This window comes from Symphalangus syndactylus, chromosome 6 (genome assembly GCF_028878055.3).
Source record: "Symphalangus syndactylus isolate Jambi chromosome 6, NHGRI_mSymSyn1-v2.1_pri, whole genome shotgun sequence".
NCBI lineage: Eukaryota > Metazoa > Chordata > Mammalia > Primates > Hylobatidae > Symphalangus > Symphalangus syndactylus.
Genome location: NC_072428.2, coordinates 66759985 through 66782849, shown reverse-complemented (window position 1 = coordinate 66782849; position 22865 = coordinate 66759985). Strand labels below are relative to the sequence as shown.

Genomic DNA, 22865 nt, shown 5'->3' with positions numbered 1-22865 from the left:
CCATACAGACAATACAAGGAGGGGGTTCCTTCCCTGAGCATTCCCCTATGAACAGTCAATCGTGAAAGCCATATATTGAATACCGAAGGAGTAACATGTAAATCATATGGTAGGCCCTCCCCCAGAGGGCTACAATAGCCAACCATTGGCAATGGGGGGTTTGAAGGGTCCATGTTCAAAGCCAGGTTTTTTGTTCCCCTGCCTTTAGGGGCATTAGGGCAGGCAACCACAGGTTACTGTTCGTCCCCATACCTGGTCAGAGGAGGTCATCCTTCTTTCCATAGGTCTTGCCACATGGCCTCGCCCCACATGGGCTAGTGACCAACTAGCCAATTGTGTAACTTCCAGATAGTTAACCACAAGGTCGGGCCTCAGTAAACTGCCCAGCTACTGGGGCAGATTACCATAGGTGTCTCCTTGGTGATCACCATCCATACTGCCCTGAGTTCAGCTCATTGACTACTTTGTCCACCCACAGTATCAAACCATATGGTATCAATACTAGGCTGGACTGCAACAGCGGTCAGGCAGCAGTAACACCCTGGCTGGACCCATCTGTATACCATGCTCCATCGGGAATGGAAGAGGTGCCCCTCTTTAAATGGTAATGGCTCAGGGTTTAAGGGTGCCTCAGGCTGACCCATGGCCTTATCTTGCATCAGGACTACAGGTCCCAAGACTTCTTGTAATTCTGCTAAGGGGCTTGTACTCAGGGTACTCTGCTGTTCTGACTAGGTGCCCCACTTTGCTAAGGTAGATGTCTGTGCCATCCCAGTCCGGAGGGTCATTACCCATGAAGGTACCCACCGCACTATTGGGTAAGTCATCTACAGGCATGACTACTGTTGCTTGTCCCATCACACTCTCACAAGCCTGAAGGGTGGCATATGCAGCTATTAACTGCTTCTCTATCAATGAATACCAGAGCTCAGCTTCCTTCCAAAGTTGGGACCAAAAGCCTGCCAGTGTTCTAAAGCCCTCTGTGTGCTGCCATAGGCCTTGCCAAAAGCATCTGTGGTCACATGCACATCAAGTTCAAACGGGTGCCCCTGATCGATTGTCTGTAGGGCCTGTGCTTGCTGTAGGGCCCACTTGGCTGCCAGAAAAGCCATCTCAGCCTCATTGTCCCAATCCCAAGTAGTTCCCATTTTTGTCAACTGACACAACGGTTTTACCATCTGAGCCAAATGGGGTTTTACCATCTGAGCCCACCAATATCCCAAGAGGCCCACAAAAGTCTGTAGTTGCCTCATCGTTGTGGGCTGGGTATATGCCTGAATTTTATCAATGATGGCCTCTGGTATGGCCTTTGTTTTACCCAAGCAGATAACTACCAATAATTTGGCAGACAATTCAGGCCCTTCGACCTAGGATTTGTTGACTGCCCAATCTCATGCTGCCAAATGTTGTTGTAAAAGGGGTGCCGCCACCTCTAAACCTGCAAGAGAATCAGAGGTTAAGATAATATCATCAATATAATGGAATAGGTGGATTCTCTTTGGACATTTCCAGGCGGCTAAATCCGTGGCAAGGAGACCATGATATATGACGGGGCTATGCACATAGCCCTGCGGCAGCACTGTGAAAGACCACTGTTGCCCTTCCCATGTGAAGGCAAACTTCCTGGCTCTCTGGAGCAATGTCAGTTGAGAAGAATGCATTGGCCAAGTCCACCACATAGTGGTACTCTCCCAACTTCATCGTCAAGGGGTCTGTCAAATCCATGATAGAGGGTACAGCTGCATGTAAAAGGGGTATTTATTTAGTTCTCAATAATCCACTGTCATCTGCCAAGTTCCGTCAGGCTTCTTGACTGGCCATACTGAAAAATTGTAGGGTCTGTAGGTGTTACACATTATCTGCACCTTTTCTAACTTCTTAATAGTCTCAGTTATCTCTGTATGCTCACCTGGCAAGTGGTATTGACAGGTGGAAGTAATCCATAAGGGTTGTGGCAGGACATGGAGCTAGTGATGTGTATGTCTGTGGAGTACCAGCTTAACAACACACGCTTGGAGTCTGAATTCTCTGGCCATGGTTTGTAAAGCCAAGCCATGTAAAATATCCACCCCCAAAATGTATTCAGGTATGGGAGAAACATAGTTTATAAGTGGGGAGCCAAGCAGCCAATGCCAAGGTGCAAAGATACAGGTTTCACTTTCACTGACTGGCCTCCATAGCCATCTATATATGCAGCCTTGCCTGGAAATTTATCCAAGTTCCCATAGACAAGAGTACAATCTGTGCCACTGTCTACCAGCACCAGCATCCGCTGTATGTTGGTGGGGGACCAGTGGATTGTCAATTCCACTTGTGGCCTCCAGTTGTCCAGTGTCCCCCCAAGCCGGGCACCTCTGCCAGTTCCCTAAACAAATACAAAAAGTTCTATACCTCCATCCGTCTGCAAGTAGTGCTTGAGCTGGAGTGTCCGGGGGGCACTGAGTTGAGCAGCATCATCCTGCCACCTCTTGGGCATTTTCCAGAATTGCGGCTCTAGGGACAGTTGCCTCTTCAAAGTTAATGGCACTTCATTGGGTTGCCTATCAATTTTCTCTTGGTCAACCCTATCCGAAATCAAATCAATCCATATCTGGTGGCATGTGGGTTGTCCATTGGGGCCCCTTTTTGTCCCATGAGGTGGCCCCCTGCAGAAGGGGTACCGTTTCCCTTTTTATGGTGTAGATTCCTATGTCCCACTAATGGCCCTTTGCTTCCCCTAGGGCTGCCATGGCAGTATTCACTTCATGTATGTGGCACCCCACATATGGAGTGAGGAGAGCGGCCAGGGAGCCGAAGGCACTTGGTGGGGCAAAGCCCAATACAAGGTCCCTCATGTGGGAGGTAAAGCATTCATCATCTGGCCCTCAGGTATTCAGATCGAACACAGCCTGCCATATACCCATCTCCCGAATTACTTGCACCAAATCTGTATACAACTGCCATTTACTCACAGTTTCTGGTATTTCTCTGGTGTCATTCCATACCATATGTATGGCCACCATCAGCCATTCAATTAGGATGTGATCACCTTGTCCCTGTGCTAACTGCCTGCTCACCTGCAATTGCTGATGGAGGGAGGGATGGGTCATAATGGAGTCCAACTTTTCCATTTCAGAGGCAGGGGAGACAATATCTTTGGTTCCCTCATCCCAAAAGCAAAGCATCCAGGCAGGTAGGGGTTCCCCCAAGTGCTGCCAACACTGTTTACCTAATTCCTGCAACTCAGTTGGGGTATAGTCAGGGTATGACATGTGCTCCATCATGGTAGGGGGTTCCCTGAGCCCACTCCTGGGATCCCAATGGCTGTTCATGCTCTATTTCCTGGTGGACCACTGGGTAAGCTCACAACAGAGGTTCTTCCTTCTCAGTATCAGACTGAGTTGGGGTCTCTGACTGGGATGATAGGCTCAAACCCACACTAACAACAGCCGCTAACTCTCATTCCAAGCTGTGTATCTGGGACTCCAGGCACTCTGCTTGCACCTGGAGGTCCCTGACCCATGTTGTATCCCACAGGGACTGAATGCACACTTCCCATAGTACAGTCAAAAACACCCATCCAATTCTGCCAGCAAAGGCGTGCTCCTTCTTGGTGCTCTCTGCTTCCAGGTGTTTCAGCACCTTCTTCATGCTCACAGGGGACCTGTCCACTGCCCCCCATGTTTCCACCAGGGCCCATCCCAGCAGCACTGCTGCCACTGGGCACTATAACCCATGTTGGGGCCACATGACTTACCCTGGATCATCAGTGGCCAAGGGCTCATTCTCCTCAAAATCCTGCTGACTATACCAATTGTCAGGTTCCAACCCAGGCTGGGGTCTGAAGGGAGCTGGTGGATGGGCGGCAGGTAGCTGAAAGAACACTCGAGGGACCATAGGCAGTTGGGACATGACTTTATTCTCTCCCCCTCTACTACAGAGTCAGCAGTGCAGTTATATTTGTCACAGGGAACAGTGGCTTAAAGCCAGATATGAGCTCACACAAACAGGTTACGTTAAATGGCTACATAAATGCGATGATTACACAGGGCACGGGATTGTATGCCTGTGCTCCAAAACTGCTGTGTCATGCTGTACCAGATGTCTGCCTTGGCCTACTCCTGATTGAAGCACAGCCATTTTATTTTATTTTTTTCCAGTTTTAGAATTTATTGACACTATTAAATAGACCACTTAATAATAAACCAATGGGCTTTTTATTTCCAAGATTAAAATTAGTACCTAGTAGCTCCTACTTTATTTATCGTTTTTTATTATTATACTTTAAGTTGTGGGATACATGTGCAGAACATGCAGGTTTGTTACATAGGTATACATGTGCCATGGTGGTTTGCTGCACCCATCAACCCATCATCTACATTAGGTATTTCTCCTAATGCTATCCCTCCCCTATCCCAGACCCCCGACAGGCCCCGGTGAGTGATGCTCTCCTCCCCGTGTCCATGTATTCTCATTGTTCAACTCCCACTTATAAGTGAGAACATGCAGTGTTTGGTTTTCTGTTCCTGTGTTAGTTTGCTGAGAATGATGGTTTTCAGCTTCATCCATGTCCCTGCAAAGGACATGAACTCATCCTTTCTTATGCCTCATAGTATTCTACGGTGTATATGTGCCACATTTTCTTTATCCAGTCTATCATTGATGGGCATTTGGGTTGGTTCCAAGTCTTTGCTATTGTGAATAGTGCTGCAATGAACATACGTGTGCATATGTCTTTATAGTAGAATGATTTATAATCCTTTGGGTATATACCCAGTAATGGGATTGCTGGGTCAAATAGTATTTCTAGTTCCAGATCCTTGAGGAATCGCCACACTGTCTTCCACCATGGTCGAACTAATGTACACTCCCACCAACAGTGTAAAAGTGAAAGTGTTCCTATTTCTCCACATCCTCTCCAGCATCTGTTGTTTCCTGACTTTTTAATGATCTCCATTCTAACTGGCATGAAATGGTATCTAATCGTGGTTTTGATTTGCATTTCTCTAATGACCAGTGATGATGAGCCTTTTTTCATGTTTGTTGGCTGCAGAAATGTCTTCTTTTGACAAGCTTCTGTTCATATACTTTGTCCACTTTTTGATGGGATTGTTTGTTTTTTTTCTTGTAAATTTGTTTCAGTTCCTTGTAGATTCTGGATATTGGCCCTTTGTCAGATGGATAGATTGCAAAAATTTTCTCCCATTCTGTAGGTTGCCTGTTCACTCTGATGATAGTTTCTTTTGCTGTGCAGAAGCTCTTTAGTTTAATTAGATGCCATTTGTCAATTTTGGCTTTTATTGCCATTGCTTTTGGTGTTTTAGTCATGAAGTCTTTGCCCATGCCTATGTCCTGAATGGTATTGTCTAGGTTTCCTTCTAGGGTTTTTATGATTTTAGGTCTTACGTTTAAATCTTTAATCCATCTTGAGTAAATTTTTGTATAAGGTGTAAGGAAGGGGTCCAGTTTCAGTTTCCTGCATATGGCTAGCCAGTTTTTCCAACACCATTTATTAAATAGGGAATCCTTTCCCCATTTCTTGTTTTTGTCAGCTTTGTCAAAGATTAAATGGTTGTAGATGTGTGCTATTATTTCTGAAGTCTGTTCTGTTCCATTGGTCCATATAGCTGTTTTGGTACTAGTACCATGCTGTTTTGGTTACTGTTGCCTTGTAGTATAGTTTGATGGTATACTACAGGTATACCAGGTAGGTATACTGTATACTACAGGTATATACAGGTAGCGTGATGCCTCCAGCTTTGTTCTTTTTGCTTAGGATTATCTTGGCTATATGGGCTCTTTTTTTGGTTCCATATGAAATTTAAAGTAGTTTTTTTTAATTCTGTGAAGAAAGTCAATGGTAGCTTGATGGGTATAGCATTGAATCTTTGGGCAGTATGGCCATTTTCACAATATTGATTCTTCCTATTCATGAGCATGGAATGTTTTTCCATTTTTTTGTGTCCTCTCTTAATTCCTTGAGCAGTGGTTTATAATTCTCCTTGAAAAAGTCCTTCACATCCCTTGTAAGTTGTATTCCTAGGTATTTTATTCTCTTTGTAGCAATTGTGAATGGGAGTTCCATAATGATTTGGCTCTTTGTCTATTATCGGTGTATAGGAATGCTTGTGATTTTTGCACATTGATTTTGTATCCTGAGAATTTGCTGAAGTGGCTTATCAGCTAAGGAGATTTTGGGCTGAGACGATGGGGTTTTCTAAATATACAATCATGTCATCTGCAAACAGAGACAATTTGACTTCCTCTCTTCCTATTTGAATACCCTTTATTTCTTTCTCTTGCCTAATTGCCCTTGCAAAACTTCAATACTATGTTCAATAGGAGTGGTAAGAGAGGGTATCCCTGTCTTGGAAGCACAGCCATTTTCCTTATATAGTCACTTGACATTTTGTTCTGACTCAAATTCACACTGTGAAGGAAAAACTGCCACAACTAACAAATTAGGTGTGATTCTTACCATGTTATGACTAGCTTGCTTTAAAATCATGATCTGAACTCTCCAAGTGTGAGAGAAAAAATCAATTTCTGTTGACCTGCTGAAATCAGTAAGTTGCCACATAGGCTGTTTTTGTTGGTTACTAGAAGCTGTTTGATTTGTCCCAGTGGAAAGTAAGTTTGTTTGTTTTTTTTTTCTGAGAATAATAGAGATAAATCTTATCTATAACAAGTTTACCATTCTTTAAAAAATGGCAACTTCACTCCATTTTGAAGTGTAAGATACACCCGTCAAATACACAAACCTTAAGAGTCCTGCTTGATGAATGTTTACAAAGTGAGCACACCCAGGTTAATTACCACTCAGATCAAGATTACCAGAAAAGCCCTTCATGTCTCATCCTAGTCATTACCCACCACAAAGATAGCCACTGTTTTGACTTCTATCATCATAGATTGGTTGCTTGTCTTCTTTTTGAGCTTTATTAAATTGAATCATACTCCATGTCTGCCTTCTTTCAATATTTCATCTGTAAGATTCATTTATATATTATAGCTACATGTCAGTAGTTTATTCTTCTTTATGCTGTGTGATATTCCATAGTGTGACTAAGCACAATTTACTTTTTCTTTTTTATTGAGTGCTTAGTAGTGAGAATAGCACAATTGACTTACAGGTTCTATTACTGATAGTGATTGGGGTTGTTTCCAGTTTTTAGCTATTATCATTACAGCTGCTGGGAACAGTCTTGTACATGTCTTCTGGTGAACATAAGCATTCATTTCAGTTGGATATAAAGCCCAAAGTGGAATTGCTGTGTCATGCAGTATATGTATATAAATATTCAGGTTTAATAAATATTGGCAAAACATATTTCAGTGTTCATTCCCAGTTACACTCTTGCCACCAATTACATGAAAGTTTCAGGTGCTCTGTATCCTTGTCGACGTTTAGTTTCTTCAACATTTTCCTTTCTTTTTTTACTTTTACTTTGTTCTTTTTTCGGACAAAGTCTTGCTCTGTCACCCAGGCTGGAGTGCAATATCATGATCACAGCTCACTGCAGCCTCAACCTCCAGGGCTCAAGCAGTCCTCTCACCTCAGCCTTCCAAGTGGCTGGCACCACAGGCACATGCCATCGAGGGCTGGCTAATTTTTAATTTTTATTTTTGTAGAGATGGGGTCTCACTGTGTTTCCCAGGATGGTCTCAAACTCCTAGGCTCAAGCAATCGTCCCACCTCAGCCTCCCAAAGTGTTGGGATTACAGGTGTGACACTGCTCCTGGCCTATTTTTACTTTTTTAGAGACAGGGTCCCCCTCTGTCACCCAGGCTGGGGTATAGTGGCATGATCATAGGTTACTGTAACCTCAAACTCCTGGGCTCAAGCAATCTTCTGCCTCAGCCTCCTAAGTAGCTAAAACAAACTACAGGCATGCACCATGACACCCAGCTAATGTTTAAATTTTTGTAGAGACAGGGTTTCACTACGTTGCCCAGGCTGGTTTTGAACTGAAACTGCCTTTGCAAAGATTATGACAGCGAGAAACGTCTAGCATAGTTGACTTCATCCTGCTTCTAGACTCACAAGCAGGCTGGCCTTGCTTATTCCTGGGCATAGGCCAAGCTAACAATGGGAGAAATTTGGTTTATAGGTTAGCAATGAAGCAAAAATAATAATAGTCCCTCCCTAAAACTCATCCCCTCTTTGTTCTGGGACTGAAACCAGCTTTGTAAGACTAATGAAAAGTCACAAGATTAGGGTTATGAGGGGAGACTGAATTCTACTAAAATGTAGGTGTAAAGATAACCAGCCATTGTTCCCTAGCTTGCTTTTCTATAATCCCTTACTGCTTAGGAGTCATGTGACCAGAGGTCACAAGATTTGTGACTTCTCCAATTGCTCCTATAGATGACATCACTGTTGTAGAACCTAAGATTGGTCTTTTGAGATGTTTTTCAGACTTTTGCACTCTGGCTACTGACTAACTCCACCTGGACCTGTGGCTCGTGACTCTTGTGGCCCCCACCCAGAGGCTGACACAGCGCACAAGGACTGGTTTCTACATTTCTACAATTTAATCTCTAACCAATCAGCAGCACTCACACCCTAGCCCCCTGCGCATCAAATTATCCAAAAGACCCTAGCCTCTGAATTGTCTGGGAGGCTGATATGAGTAATAAAGTCCCTCTTCTGCTTGGCTAGCCCTGCAATAATCAAACTGTTTTTCTTTTCTTTTCTTTTCTTTTTTAAGACGGAGTCTTGCTCTGTTGCCCAGGTTGGAATGTAATGGTGTGATCTCGGCTCACCACAACCTCTGCCTCCCGGGCTCAAGAGATTCTCCTGCCTCAGCCTCCCATGTAGCTGGGACTACAGGCATGTGCCACCATGACTGGCTAATTTTTGTATTTTTAGTAGAGACAGGGTTTTACCATGTTGGCCAGGCTCGTCTCAAACTCCTGACCTCAGGTGATCCACCTTCCTTGGCCTCCCAAAGTGCTGGGATCACAGGCGTGAGCCACCATGTCCAGCCTAATTAAACTCTTTCTTTGCTGCAAAAAGCCTGCTGTTTTCAGTGTGTTGGACTTTCTGGGCAGCAGGTAAGATGAACCCAACAGGCAGCACTGGGGTTTATCAGAATCAACTTTTGGGTTTGTTGATTTTCTCCTGTAATTGGTTTCTGCTTGGGTTATGATATATAGTTTTCCATCCATAATTCCTGGTTCATCATTCCCATATCCCTTGTTGAGGTCTTTTCTCTTTTTTTAAAATTACCCGTTCTATGAACACCTTGTTACAATCTTTTGTTGTTATAATGTTGGATGTGTTAGACCCAACCAGCGGCCTCAGAAAACAGAATCTCTCTCCTGTCTTCCTTTCACTTGCCCCAAGGCAAGACTCTAATGTTTCCCTGCTACTCCGATTGTGGGGCTTAAGGGGGGCAGTCTTGGGGACTGAGCCCCCTCACTCCATGGGTTTTGACACTATCTCCAGGTAGATCGTGTTGGAACTGAATTGGAGAATACCCAGCTGGTGTCTACTGCTCGGCATGTGGCAAAAAACCCCACATTTGGTCACAGAAGTCTTCTGTATTATTGACCATTTTTGGGTAAAAAAAAAACAAAAATTTTAAAACGAGGTCCTCTGTGTTGATTGTTGTGGTGGGAAAGTAAAGGAAAAACTGTTTGAGACAGTTCTTCCTGAAACAGTGTTCTCATCTGTATTTTCTTACCTTTACTTTGGATTTATTTTTTTTCCTAGATCCTGTGAAAGGAAAATATCCTGGGCCCCCAAAATCACAAAGCTAAAGGGAGAAGTCAAGCTGTGAACTGCACAGGGCAAACCTGCCTACCATTCTATTCAATCACCCCTCTACTCACTGAGATAAATGCGTATCTGATTGCCTCCTTTGGAAAGGCTAATCACAAACTCAAAAGAATGCAACCATTTGTCTCTTATCTACCTATGACCTGGAAGCCCCTCCCTGCTTTGAGTTGTCCGACCTTTCCAGACGGAACCAATGTTCATCTTACATATGTTGATTGATGTCTCATGTCTCCCTAAAATATACAAAACCAAACTGCCCTGACCACCTTGGGCACACGTCATCAGGACTTCCTGAAGCTGTGTCATGGGTGTGCATCCTTAACCTTGGCAAAATACCTTTTTTTAAAATTCTGCACAGTGGTCCTGAGAGTGGTGGGTGCCACCCTGTCCTGGGTGGAGGGAGGACCCAAGGGCCAGTTAAGGCCAATGGCGGAAGAAGGGGTGTGTTGCAGACCCTAGAATGCGGAGAAGCCAGGGGGAGGCCCGGAGGCAGCTGTGATAGGCCGGTGGAGGGTGGAAAGCACCAGACTGGGACCAGGCCAGGGCTACAGGGCCAAGGACCCAGGCCACAGGGCACCCCAGGAGGCGGGCACGGGGTCACATGACACAAAACATGAAACATAGGCACAGGCTCACAGTAAGCACATGGACAAGTGGGCACAGGTTCACAGGCCAGATGCACACCAAGCATGGCTGGGCCAGACAGCGGGACACAGTGGTGGTGTCGCACACAGACCACAGGGGAGACACGGCGCTATAGGACACATGGACTTGACGGCCACAATGCACAGACAAGGTCACAGAGCTCAAGGGATGTGGTAAGGAGCCTTTTGGCACCACTGCACTGGAATCATGTGAGACAAGAGTGGTGGGGCCTCTGGAGGTGACTGGGGCGGGTCCCCTGTGGCCCTACTGGGCTTAGCCCGTCTTCCACTTTGTTGAGCAGCTTCACCACCTCATCACAGATGATAAACACTATGGCCACATCCAGGCTGACCTGGCCCAGGGCGGGACAATGCCCTTGTATAATGCCTTGAGCTCCTCCTTCCTCAGGATCTGCCAGCCGCAGTCCATCGAGTTCTGGTATTTGTGCTCCTCCAGGCCCTACCTGTGGGTCTTAATCACGTCCAGAGGAGTGTTTCCAAAGACGCTGGCTGTACACACGATGGCTCCGAAGACCCCAATGATCAGCGGGTTCATGGGCTTGTTGGGGTTGTCCCCTCGGTACCAGTTGTGCAGGGAATGTCATGACGAAGAAGCGGATGGCCTGGTTCCAGCCCTGTTTCAGTGCGGTGGCCGTGAGGCTCTGATACATCCCCTTCAGCCCTTGTTCCCGCACAATCTTCCTAACCCGTGGAAGAATCCTCTGTACTTGGGGTTTGGGGAGGTCTGGTCGTGGATGAACCTCACCTTGATGGTCTCCATGGGGCACACGATCACCACGGCCTCAGCCACTCCAGCGCCCGGGCAGCACAGCAGCCCGCGTGTGCTGTCCAGCCATCCCTGGGAATCCCGCCTGTGGTTGCTGAGGAACTAGAACATTCCGAAGCTGGCGGCCGCCTTAGGGATGGAGCCGTAGAGCAGGGAGCTGAGACCGCGGTACAGGCCCAGGACGCCATAGCTGCGGACCGTCTGCCACACGCAGTCCCCGATGCTCTGGTACCGTGGCGGGTGCGAGGGCTAGTCCAGCTGCCACGGCGCCTTCACGTACTGGGTGGGGAAGGTGATGTAGATCTCGATGCCGCCTGCCAGGATCGCCTTCCCCAGGTGCGTCAGCTTGGCCTTCCCAGACGCTGGCGCGGCGGCCGCCAGAGCGTGCGGGGGCTCCAGGCGCGGACATGGCGGGCGGGAGGCTGGGCGCCCAGTGGCGGCCTCGGGTCCGAGCTTCCTGAACTCTGCCCTCAAAATGAACTTTCTAAATTAACTGAGACCTGCCTGAAATTTTCGGGGTTCACAATCCTTAAGGTAACAGCTTAAGATTTTTCAACCTTTCTTTTTTAATACATGAATTTAAAGTAAATATTTATCTTTAAACACAACTTTTGCTGGATCCAAAAGGTTTTGAAATGTCATATTTTCATTATTGTTCAAAATATTTTCTCATGAGTTATTAAAAAGTGTTCTGCTTACTTTCTAATTATTTGGAGGGGTTTTTTTGTTGTTGTTTTTAAATTTCACCGTGGGCTGGGTGCGGTGGCTCACACTTGTAATCCCAGAACTTTAGGAGGCAGAAGCGGGTGGATCACCTGAGGTCAGGAGTTTGAGACCAACCTGGGCAACATGGTGAAACCCCGTCTCTACTAAACATACAAAAATTAGCTTGGCATGGTGGCAGGCGCCTATAATCCCAGCTACTCGGGAGGCTGAGGCAGGAGAATCACTTGAACCCGGGAGGCGGAGGTTGCAGTGAGCCGAGATCATGCCAGTGCACTCCAGCCTGGGCGACAGAGTGAAACTCCATCTCTAAAAAATAAAAAAATAAAATTCCACAGTGGGCAGAGAACACATTCTATGGGATTACAATTTTTTTGAATATTTGTTGTGACTTCTTTATGACTTGCATGTGGTCTATTTTTGGAAATGTTTCATGTGCACATGAAAGGAATGAATATTGTACAGTCATTAACTTATATTAATTTTGTCAAATTGATTTATCACTTGTTGAGAGAGGTGCAGTAAGATCTTCAAGTCTGTATTTATCTCTTTTTTCTTTTTCCTTTTTTATTATGAAATATATATAACATACAATGTACTGTATCTTTTTTACTTTGGTAAACTTCGCTTTATGTATTTTGAGACCATGTTTATTATGTGCATACAAATCTAGGATTGTTATGTCATTCTGATGAACTGGCTCATTTACTATTATATTTTTCTTCATTTTCTTTTTATCTTAATACTTCCTGCCTTAAAGTCTACTTTGTCTGATATTAGTCAAGCTATCTTCTTTTTGGTTGATGTTTGCATGGTGTATCTTTATTTTTTGTCTGAGACAGGGTCTTACTCCATCACCTGGGCTAGAGTGCAGTGGTGTAGTCATAGCCTTAACCTCCCATGCTCAGGCGATCCTACCACCTCAGCCTCCTGAGAAGCTGGGACCACAGTCACACTCCACCACTTCGAGCTAATTTAAAAAATTTATTCTATATAGAGAAGGGGGTCTCCCTATGGTTGCCCAGGCTGGTCTCGAACTCCTGGGGACTCAGGCGATCCTCTGGCTTCAACTTTCCAAAATGCTCTGCACCTGGCCCATGGTGTATCTTTTTGCAGTCTATCTGTGACTATGTATTTATTTATAAACAGACTATTATCTTCAAGGTTTTAGATTTATAAAAGACAATGATGTGAAGTACAGGATCCCATATATGCCACACTCAGTTTGTCCTGTATTAATATTTGTCTTTAGTATGGTACTTTTCACACAATTAATGTACCAATATTGCAATATGTGTTGTTCTTATCTAAAGTTTATACGTTTATTCAGATTTGCTTAGTTTTGGCCAAATGTCTCTTTCTCTGTATCAGGACCCCCTTTCAAGATATGGCATTGTTACAGTAGGTAGTCAGGCAGACATTAGCAGGCAGGAGAGGGTCCCCACTCCACCAGGAACATCAGGCAACCATCAGGTGATGGTCAGGCGGTTTTAACTGTCTCTTTAAAATAATAATTGGCAGGGCACAGTGGCTCACGCCTATAATCCCAGCACTTTGGGAGGTCGAGGCCAGCATATTACCAGAGCTAAGGAATTCGAGACCAGCCTGGCCAACGGGGTGAAACCCGGGCTCTACTAAAAATAAAAAAAAGTTAGCAGGGTGTGGTGGCTCATGCCTGTAATCTCACCTATTTGGGAGGCTGAGGCAGGAGAATCGCTTGAATCCAGGAGGTGGAGGTTGCAGTGAGCTGAGATTCCGCTGCTGCACTCCAGCCTAGGTGATAGAGCCAGACTCCATCTCTAAATAAATAAACAAGTAAACAAGCAAATAAATAAATAAATATTGGTTACAACTGGTGCCAGGGAAAGGCAATCTCCCAATAGATAGAAACACCTGGAACTGGTGATTAGCAGCTTCCTGATAAGATCTCAGTAGTTGGGGGAGTGGGCTCAAGCATGCACATTAAGAGGCAAAATGGTGGAGTTTAACTGCTATATGACCTTCTAGGAACATTCAACTGGTAAGGTAAGAGTGCCTCAAGTGAGTATGCATACAACTCCAGTTAACACATTGCACATGCAGCCCCTCCCAAGTGCTGACAAACCACTGCACATGCGGTCAGCTCAGCTCATGAGAAGAACCAGGGGAGAAGTAATGCAAGACCCCAGAAGCATGCCAGCATGTAAAACTCCAAGTCGAAGGTCACACCGTGCACTTGATTTCTCAAGTCACCTGCTAGGCCCTCTTCCAAGTGTACTTTTCTTCCTTTCATTCCTGCTCTAAACTTTTTAATACTCAGTCCTGCTCTAAAACTTGCCCTGGTCTCTCCCTTTGCCTTATGCCTCTTGGTCGAATTCTTTCTTCTGAGGAGGCAAGAATTCAGGTTGCTGCAGACCCATACAGATTGGCCACTGCTAACAGCATTATGCTTAGATTCCATGTGTCAGTTCTTTAGAACTTGAATCTGTAGATTGTCTTTAATCAGTTTTGGTAAACTCAGCCATTATGTCTTCAAATATTTCTTCTTCTTTATTCCTACTACCCCTTTTCCTTGAACACTAAGTACAGTTAGCGTATGTTGCACTGCTTAATCGCATATGTTCATTACCACTGTGTTCTGCTCTTTCTATTCTTTATTCTTTCTGGAATTGTGTTTGATTATTTTTGGATATTGGATATTGACTTATCCCAAATTTCACTATTCTTGGTTTCTTGCATATCCAGTCTGCCATTAGACTGATTTATTACTTTTCAATTTTGTATATTTTGATTTCTAGAACGTCCGTTGGGTTCTTTTTTTTTTTTTTTTTTTTTTTGAGACGGAGTCTTGCTCTGTCGCCCAGGCTGGAGTGCAGTGGCGCAATCTTGGCTCACTGCAAGCTCCGCCTCCCGGGTTCACGCCATTCTCCTGCCTCAGCCTCTCCGAGTAGCTGGGACTACAGGCGCCCGCCACCACGCCCGGCTAATCTTTTTTTGTATTTTTAGTAGAGACGGAGTTTCACCCTGGTCTCGATCTCCTGACCTCGTGATCTGCCCGCCTCGGCCTCCCAAAGTGCTGGGATTACAAGCGTGAGCCACCGCACCCGGCCCGTTGGGTTCTTTTTTATAGAGTCTAATGTTCTGTTGAAATTCTTCATATTTTTACCTATTTTATTCATCTTTTCCATGCTTTCTTTAACATATTTATAATAATATTCTCTTTTTTTATACTTTAAGTTCTGGGATACATGTGCAGAGCTGTTGGGATTCACTCAGGATAGTGGCCAAAATATTAAAGGGAAATATTAGGGAAAGTTTTAGAGAATAGTCACAAACCTTTTTGGAAGGCTGAAAGATTACACGGATTGTAATAATTGAACAGGCTGAAGGCAGTGGGTTCTTACCTTAGAGCATTAGGTCATAGGGTAAATACTAGGGACAATAGAGGCTTCCCCAGTTAAGTCTGTTTACCCTACCTCCATTAACCAACTTTCGAGCCAGATGGCCCTCTTGGAGGGAGGTCGACCAAGGATATTGCCCCCTAATGGTATTTACTTTAAACCACAGTACCTGAGCTTTAATCATTAGTAGAACTACTCTCTTAACCGTGTTAATTATCCACAAGTGTGTTTATTCAAAGCTTCTGTTGTTAATTTTATAATAAATAAATGCCTGAAGTGCGGGCTGCTCAGGGCCAGCCACGTGACAAACTTCTCTTGGTGTGTAGGTGGTCGGACACTCAGCAGGACTGGCGAAACAGAGTGTCTGTGTGTCAGTGTACGTTTTATTCATCCATCGTTTGGGTCTGGGTCGGTGGGCAGACCCCTGCAGCTAAGGTCCTCTTGTGAGGAGCAATACCTCACAGAACGTGCAGGTTTGTTATATAGGTATACATGTGCCATGGTGATTTGCTGCACCCATCAACCCATCATCTACATTAGGTATGTCTCCTAATACTATCCCTCCCCTAGTCCCCCCACCCACTTACAGGCCACAGTGTGTGACACTCCCCTCCCTGTGTCCATGTATTCTCATTGTTCACCTCCCACTTATGAGTGAGAACGTGCTGTGTTTGGTTTTCTGTTCCTGTGTTAGTTCGCTGAGAATGATGGTTTTCAGCTTCATCCATGTCCCTGCAAAGGACATGAATTCATCCTTTTCTATGACTGCGTAGTATTCCATGATGTATATGTGCCACATTTTCTTTATCCAGCCTATCACTGATGGGCATTTGGGTTGGTTCCAAGTCTTTCTATTGTGAACAGTGCTGCAATAAACATACATGTGCATGTGTCTTTATAGTAGAATGATTTATAATCCTTTGGGTATATACCAAATGATGGAATTGCTGGGTTAAATGGTATTTCTGGTTCTAGATACTTGAGGAATCGCCACACTGTCTTCCACAATAGTTGAACTAATTTATACTCCCACCAACAGTGTAAAATCATTTCTATTTCTCCACATCCTCTCCAGCACTTGTTGTTTCCTGACTGTTTAATGATCGTCATTCTAACTGGTGTGAGATGGTATCTAATTGTGGTTTTGATTTGCATTTCTCTAATGACCAGTGATGATGAACTTTTTTTTTCCATATGTTTGTTGGCCACATGAATGTCTTCTTTTGAGAAGTGTCTATTCATATCCTTTGCCCACTTTTTGATGGGGTTGTTTTTTTTTTCTTCTATATTTGTTTCAGTTCCTTGTAGATTCTGGATATTAGCCCTTTGTCAGATGGATAGATTACAAAAATTTTCTCCCATTCTGTAGGTTGCCTGTTCACTCTGATGATAGTTTCTTTTGCTGTGCAGAAGCTCTTTAGTTTAATTAAATGCCATTTGTCAATTTTGGCTTTTGTTGCCATTGCTTTTTGTGTTTTAGTCATGAAGTCTTTGCCCATGCCTATGTCCCGAATAGTATTGCTAGGTTTTCTTCTAGGGCTTTTATGATTTTATGTCTTACCTTTAAGTCTTTAATCCATCTTGAGTTAATATTTGTATAAGGTGTAAGGAAGGGGTCCAGTTTCAGTTTCCTGCATATGACTAGCCAGTTTTCCCAACACCATTTATTAAATAGGGAATCCTTTCCCCATTGCTTGTTTTTGTCAGGTTTGTCAAAGATCACATGATTGTAAATGTATGGTGTTATTTCTGAAGCCTCTGTTCTGTTCCATTGGTCTATATATCTGTTTTGGTACTAGTACCATGCTGTTTTGGTTACTGTAGCCTTGTAGTATAGTTTGAAATCAGGTAGCATGATGCCTCCAGCTTTGTTCTTTTTGCTTAGAATTGTCTTGGCTATACGGACTATTTTTTGGTTCCATATGAAATTTAAAGTAGTTTTTTTTTCTAATTCTGTGAAGAAAGTTAATGGTAGCTTGATAAAAATAGCATTGAATCTATAAATTACTTTGGGCAGTATGGCGATTTTCACAATATTGATTCTTCCTATCCATGAGCATGGAATGTTTTTCCATTTTTTTGTGTCCTCTCTTAATTCCTTGAGCAGTGGTTTGTAGTTCTCCTTGAAAAGGTCCTTCACATCCCTTGTAAGTTGTATTCCTAGGTATTTTATTCTCTATGTAGCAATTGTGAATGGGAGTTCAGTCACGATTTGGCTCTCTGTTTGTCTATTATTGGTGTATAGGAATTCTTGTGATTTTTGCACATTGATTTTGTATCCTGAGACTTTGCTGAAGCTGCTTATCAGCTTAAAGAGATTTTGGGCTGAGACGATGGGGTTTTCTAAATATACAATCATGTCATCTGCAAACAGAGACAATTTGACTTCCTCTCTTCCTATTTGAATACGCTTTATTTCTTTCTCTTGCCTGATTGCCCGGCCAGAACCTCCAATACTATGTTGAATAGGAGTGGTGAGAGAGGGCATCCTTGTCTTGTGCTGGTTTTCAAAGGGAATGCTTCCAGCTTTTGCCCCTTCAGTATGATATTGGCTGTGGGTTTGTCATAAATAGCTCTTATTATTTGAGATACGTTTCATCAATACCTAGTTTATTGAGAGTTTTTAGCATGAATGGGTGTTGAATTTTATTGAAGGTCTTTTCTGCATCTTTGAGATAATCATGTGGTTTTTGTCATTGGTTCTGTTTATGTGATGGATTAAGTTTATTGACTAGCATATGTTGAACCAGCCTTGCATCCCAGGGATGAAGCTGACTTGATCATGGTGGATAAGCTTTTTGATGTGCTGCTGGATTTGGTTTGCCAGTATTTTACTGAGGGTTTTCGCATCGACGTTCATCAGGGATATTGGTCTGAAATTTTCTTTTTTTGTGTGTTGTGTCTGCCAGGTTTTGATATCACGATGATGCTGGCCTCATTAAATGAGTTAGGGAGGAGTCCCTTTTTTTCTATTGTTTGGCATAATTTCAGAAGGAATGGTACCAGCTCCTCTTTGTACCTGTGGTGGAATTTAGCTGTGAATCAGTCTGGTCCTGGGCTTGTTTTGGCTGGTAGGCTATTAATGACTGCCTCAATTTCAGAACTTGTTATTGGTCTATTCAGGGATTCAACTTCCTGATTTAGTCTTGGGAAGGTGTATGTGTCCAGGAATGTATCCATTTCTTCTAGATTTTCTAGTCTATTTGCATAGAGGTGTTTATAGTATTCTCTGATGGTAGTTTGTATTTCTGTGAGATCAGAGGTGATATCTCCTTTATCGTTTTTTATTGTGTCTATTTGATTCTTCTCTCTTTTCTTTTTTATTAGCCCAGCTAGCAGTCTATCTATTTTGTTAACCTTTTCAAAAAACCAGCTCCTGGATTCATTAATTTTTTTTTTTTTTTTTTTTTTGAATCGGAGTCTCGCTCTGTCGCAAGGCTGGAGTGCCGTGGTGCAATCTCAGCTCACTGCAACCTCTGCCTCCCTGGTTCAAGCGATTCTCCTGCCTCAGCGTCCTGAGTAGTTGGGATTACTGGCACATGCCACCATGCCCAGCTAATTTTTGCATTTTGAAGCGTTTTTCCTGTCTCTATCTCCTTCAGTTCTGCTCTGATCTTCTGTTAGCTTTTGAATTTGTTTTCGTGTCTCTGTCTCCTTCAGTTCTGCTCTGATCTTCTGTTAGCTTTTGAATTTGTTTTCGTGTCTCTGTCTCCTTCAGTTCTGCTCTGATCTTCTGTTAGCTTTTGAATTTGTTTTCGTGTCTCTATCTCCTTCAGTTCTGCTCTGATCTTCTGTTAGCTTTTGAATTTGTTTGCTCTTGCTTCTCTGGTTCTTTTAATTGTGATGTTAGGGTGACGATTTTAGATCTTGCCTACTTTATCCTGTGGGCATCTGGTGCTACAAATTTCCTTCTAAACACTGCTTTAGCTGTGTCCCAGAGATTCTGGTAGATTGTGTCTTTGTTCTCATTGGTTTCAAAGAACTTATTTATTTCTGCCTTAATTTCGTTATTTAGTCAGTAGTCATTCAGCAGCAGGTTGTTCAGTTTCCATGTAGTTGTGAGGTTTTGAGTGAGTTTCTTAATCCTGAGCTCTAATTTGATTGCACTGTGGTCTGAAAGACTGCTTGTTGTGATTTCCATTCTTTTGCATTTGCTGAGGAGTGTTTTACTTCCAATTATGTGGTCAATTTTAGAATAAGTGCAATGTGGTGCTGAGAAGAATGTATATTCTGTTGATTTGGGGTGGAGAGTTCTGTAGCTGTCTGTTAGGTCCACTTTGTCCAGAGCAGAGTTCAAGTCCTGAATATCCTTGTTAATTTTCTGTCTCATTGATCTGTCTAATATTGACAATGGGATGTTAAAGTCTCCCACTATTATTGTGTGGGAGTCTAAGTCTCTTCATAGGTCTCTAAGAACTTGCTTTATGAATCTGGGTGCTCCCGTATTGGGTGCATATATATTTAGGATAGTTAGCTCTTCTGGTTGAATTGATCCCTTTACCATTATGTAAGGCCCTTCTTTGTCTTTTTTGATCTTTGTTGGTTTAAAGTCTATTTTATCAGAGACTAGGATTGCAACACCTGCTTTTTTTTTTTTTTTTTTTTTTTTTTTTGCTTTCCATTTGCTTGGTAAATATTCCTCTATCCCTTTATTTTGAGCCTATGTGTATCTTTGCACATGAGATGGGTTTCCTGAATACAGCACACTGATGGGTCTTGCCTCTTTATCCCATTTGCCAGTCTGTGTGTTTTAATTGAGGCATTTAGCCCATTTACATTTAAGGTTAATATTGTTATGTGTTTGATCCTGTCATTATGATGCTAGCTGGTTATTTTGCCCATTAGTTGATGCAGTTTCTTCATAGTGTCGATGGTCTTTACAATTTGGTATGTTTTTGCAGTGGCTGGTACCGGTTTTTCCTTTCCATATTTAGTACTTCCTTCAGGAGCTCCTGTAAGGCAGGCCTGGTGGTGACAAAATCTCTCAGCATTTGCCTGTCTGTAAAGGGTTTTATTTCTCCTTTGCTTATGAAGCTTAGTTTGTCTAGATATGAAATTCTGGATTGAAAATTCTTTTCTTTAAGAATGTTGAATATTGGCCCCCACTCTCTTCTGGCTTGTAGGGTTTCTGCAGAGAGATCTGCTGTTAGTCTGATGAGCTTCCCTTTGAGGGCAACCCGACCTATCTCTCTGGCTGCCAGTAACAATTTTTTCTTCATTTTAAACTTGGTGAATCTGACGATTATGTGTCTTGGGGTTACTTTTCTCGAGGAGTATCTTTGTAGTGTTCTCTGTATTTCCTGAATTTGAATGTTGGCCTGTCTTGCTAGGTTGGGGAAGTTCTCCTGGATAATATCCTGAAGAGTGTTTTCCAACTTGGTTCCATTCTCCCTGTCACTTTCATATAGTACCATATTTCTTGGAACCTTTGTTCATTCCTTTTCATTCTTTTTTTCTCTAATATTTTCTTCTTGCTTTATTTCATTAAGTTGATCTTCAATCTCTGGTATTCTTTCTTCTGCTTGATTGATTTGGCTATTGATACTTGTGTATGCTTCACAAAGTTCTCATGCTGTGTTTTTCAGCTCCATCAGGTCATTTCTGTCCTTCTCTAAACTGGTTATTCTAGTTAGCAATTCTTCAAACCTTTTTTCAAGGTTCTTAGCTTCCTTGCATTGGGTTAGAACATGCTCCTTTCGCTCAAAGGAGTTTGTTATTACCCACCTTCTGAAGCCTACTTCTGTCAATTCGTCAAACTCATTCTCTGTCCAGTTTTGTTCCCTTGCTGGCGAGGAGTTGTGATCCTTTGGAGGAGAAGAGGCATTCTGATTTTTGGAATTTTCAGGCTTTTCGTGATGGTTTTTCCTCCTCTTCATGGATTTATCTATCTTTGGTCTTTGATGTTGGTGACCTTCAGATGGGGGTTTTGTGTGGATGTCCTTTTTGTTGATGTCGGTGCTATTCCTTTCTGTTTGTTAGTTTTCCTTCTAACAGTCAGGCCCCTCTGCTGCAGGTCTGCTGGAGTTTGCTGGAGGTCTACTCCAGACCCTGTTTGCCCGGGTATCACCAGTGGAGGCTGCAGAGCAGCAAAGATTGCTGCCTGTTCCTTCGTCTGGAAGCTTCGTCCCAGAGAGGCACCCGCCAGATGCCAGCCAGAGCTCTCCTGTATGAGGTATCTGTTGATTCCTGCTGGGAGGTGTCTCCCAGTCAGGAGGCACGGGGTTAAAGAACCCACTTGATGAGGCAGTCTGTCCCTTAGCAGAGCACAAGTGCTTTGCTGGGAGATCTGCTGGTCCCTTCAGAGCTGGCAGGTAGGAATGTTTAAGTCTGCTGAAGCTGTGCCCATAGCCGCCCCTTCTCCCAGGTGCCCTATCACAGGGAGATGGGACTTTTTTCTATACTCCCCTGACTGGGGCTGCTGCCTTTCTTTCAGGGATGCCCTGCCCAGGGAGAAGAAATCTAGAGAGGCAGTCTGGCTGCAGGGGCTTTGCTGAGCTGTGGTGGGCTCTGCCCACTTCGAACTTCCCAGTGGCTTTGTTTACACTGTGAGGGGAAAACCTCCTACCCAAGCCTCAGTAATGGCGGATGCCCCTCCCCTCACCAAGCTCCAGAGTCCCAGGTTGACTTCAGACTGCTGTGCTGGCAGTGAGAATTTCAAGCCAGTCGATATTAGCTTGCTGGGCTCCGTGGGGATGGGATCTGCTGAGCTAGACCACTTGGCTCCCTGGCTTCAGCCCCCTTTCCAGGGGAGTGAAACGTTCTGTCTTGCTGGCATTCCAGCCACCACTGGGGTATGAAAAAAAACTCCTGCAGCTAGTTCGGTGTCTACCCAAATGGCCATCCAGTTTTGTGCTTGAAACCCAGGGCCCTGGTGGTGTAGGCACCTGAGAGAATCTCCTGGTCTGCAAGTTGTGACGACCGTGAGAAAAGCATAGTATCTGTGCCAGAATGCACCATTCCTCACGGCACAGTCCCTCATGGTTTCCCTGACCCCTTGTGCTTCCCAGGTGAGGCGACGCCCCACCTTGCTTCAGCTCGTCCTCCATGGGCTGCACCCACTGTCTAACCAGTTCCAGTGAGATGAGCTGGGTACCTCAGGTGGAAATGCAGAAATCACTCACCTTCTGTGTTGATCTCACTGGGAGCTGCAGACGAGGGCTGTTCCTAGTCGGCCATCTTGCCAGCCACTGTGTAATAATATTCTTAAAGTCCTAGCCTACTGACTTGAATATCTGGGTCATCTGTGGGCATGCTTTGTTTGCTTTTCCTCCTCATTCTTAGTCTTATTTTCCTGCTTCTTTGCACTGTACATGCGCGTGTGCATACACACAAACATATAAAGTTTTGTATGCTCAACATTGTGTATACAAGGAGTATAGTGTCTGGGTTGGTATTCTTTGTTCCCCAGAGAAAAACAATCTATCCTCTGTTAGTTTTATTAGGTTAGGAGAAAATCACCTCAAAGGAATCAAGAATTGAGCTGGGGGAATTGAGAGGCTCTGGTGAGGAGTGGGTGCCGTGTGTAGGTGGTGAGTGAGGAGGGAGAGGGAAAGGAAAGAGAGGAGAGC

The 22865-nt window shown here is 44.0% G+C and overlaps 1 pseudogene; it reads right to left on the bottom strand.

The window, feature by feature from the left end:
- Positions 1-1391: 1391 nt before the first annotated feature.
- LOC129485297 (tricarboxylate transport protein, mitochondrial-like) lies at positions 1392-22343 on the bottom strand (annotated as a pseudogene).
- Between the last annotated feature and the right edge of the window lie 522 nt (positions 22344-22865).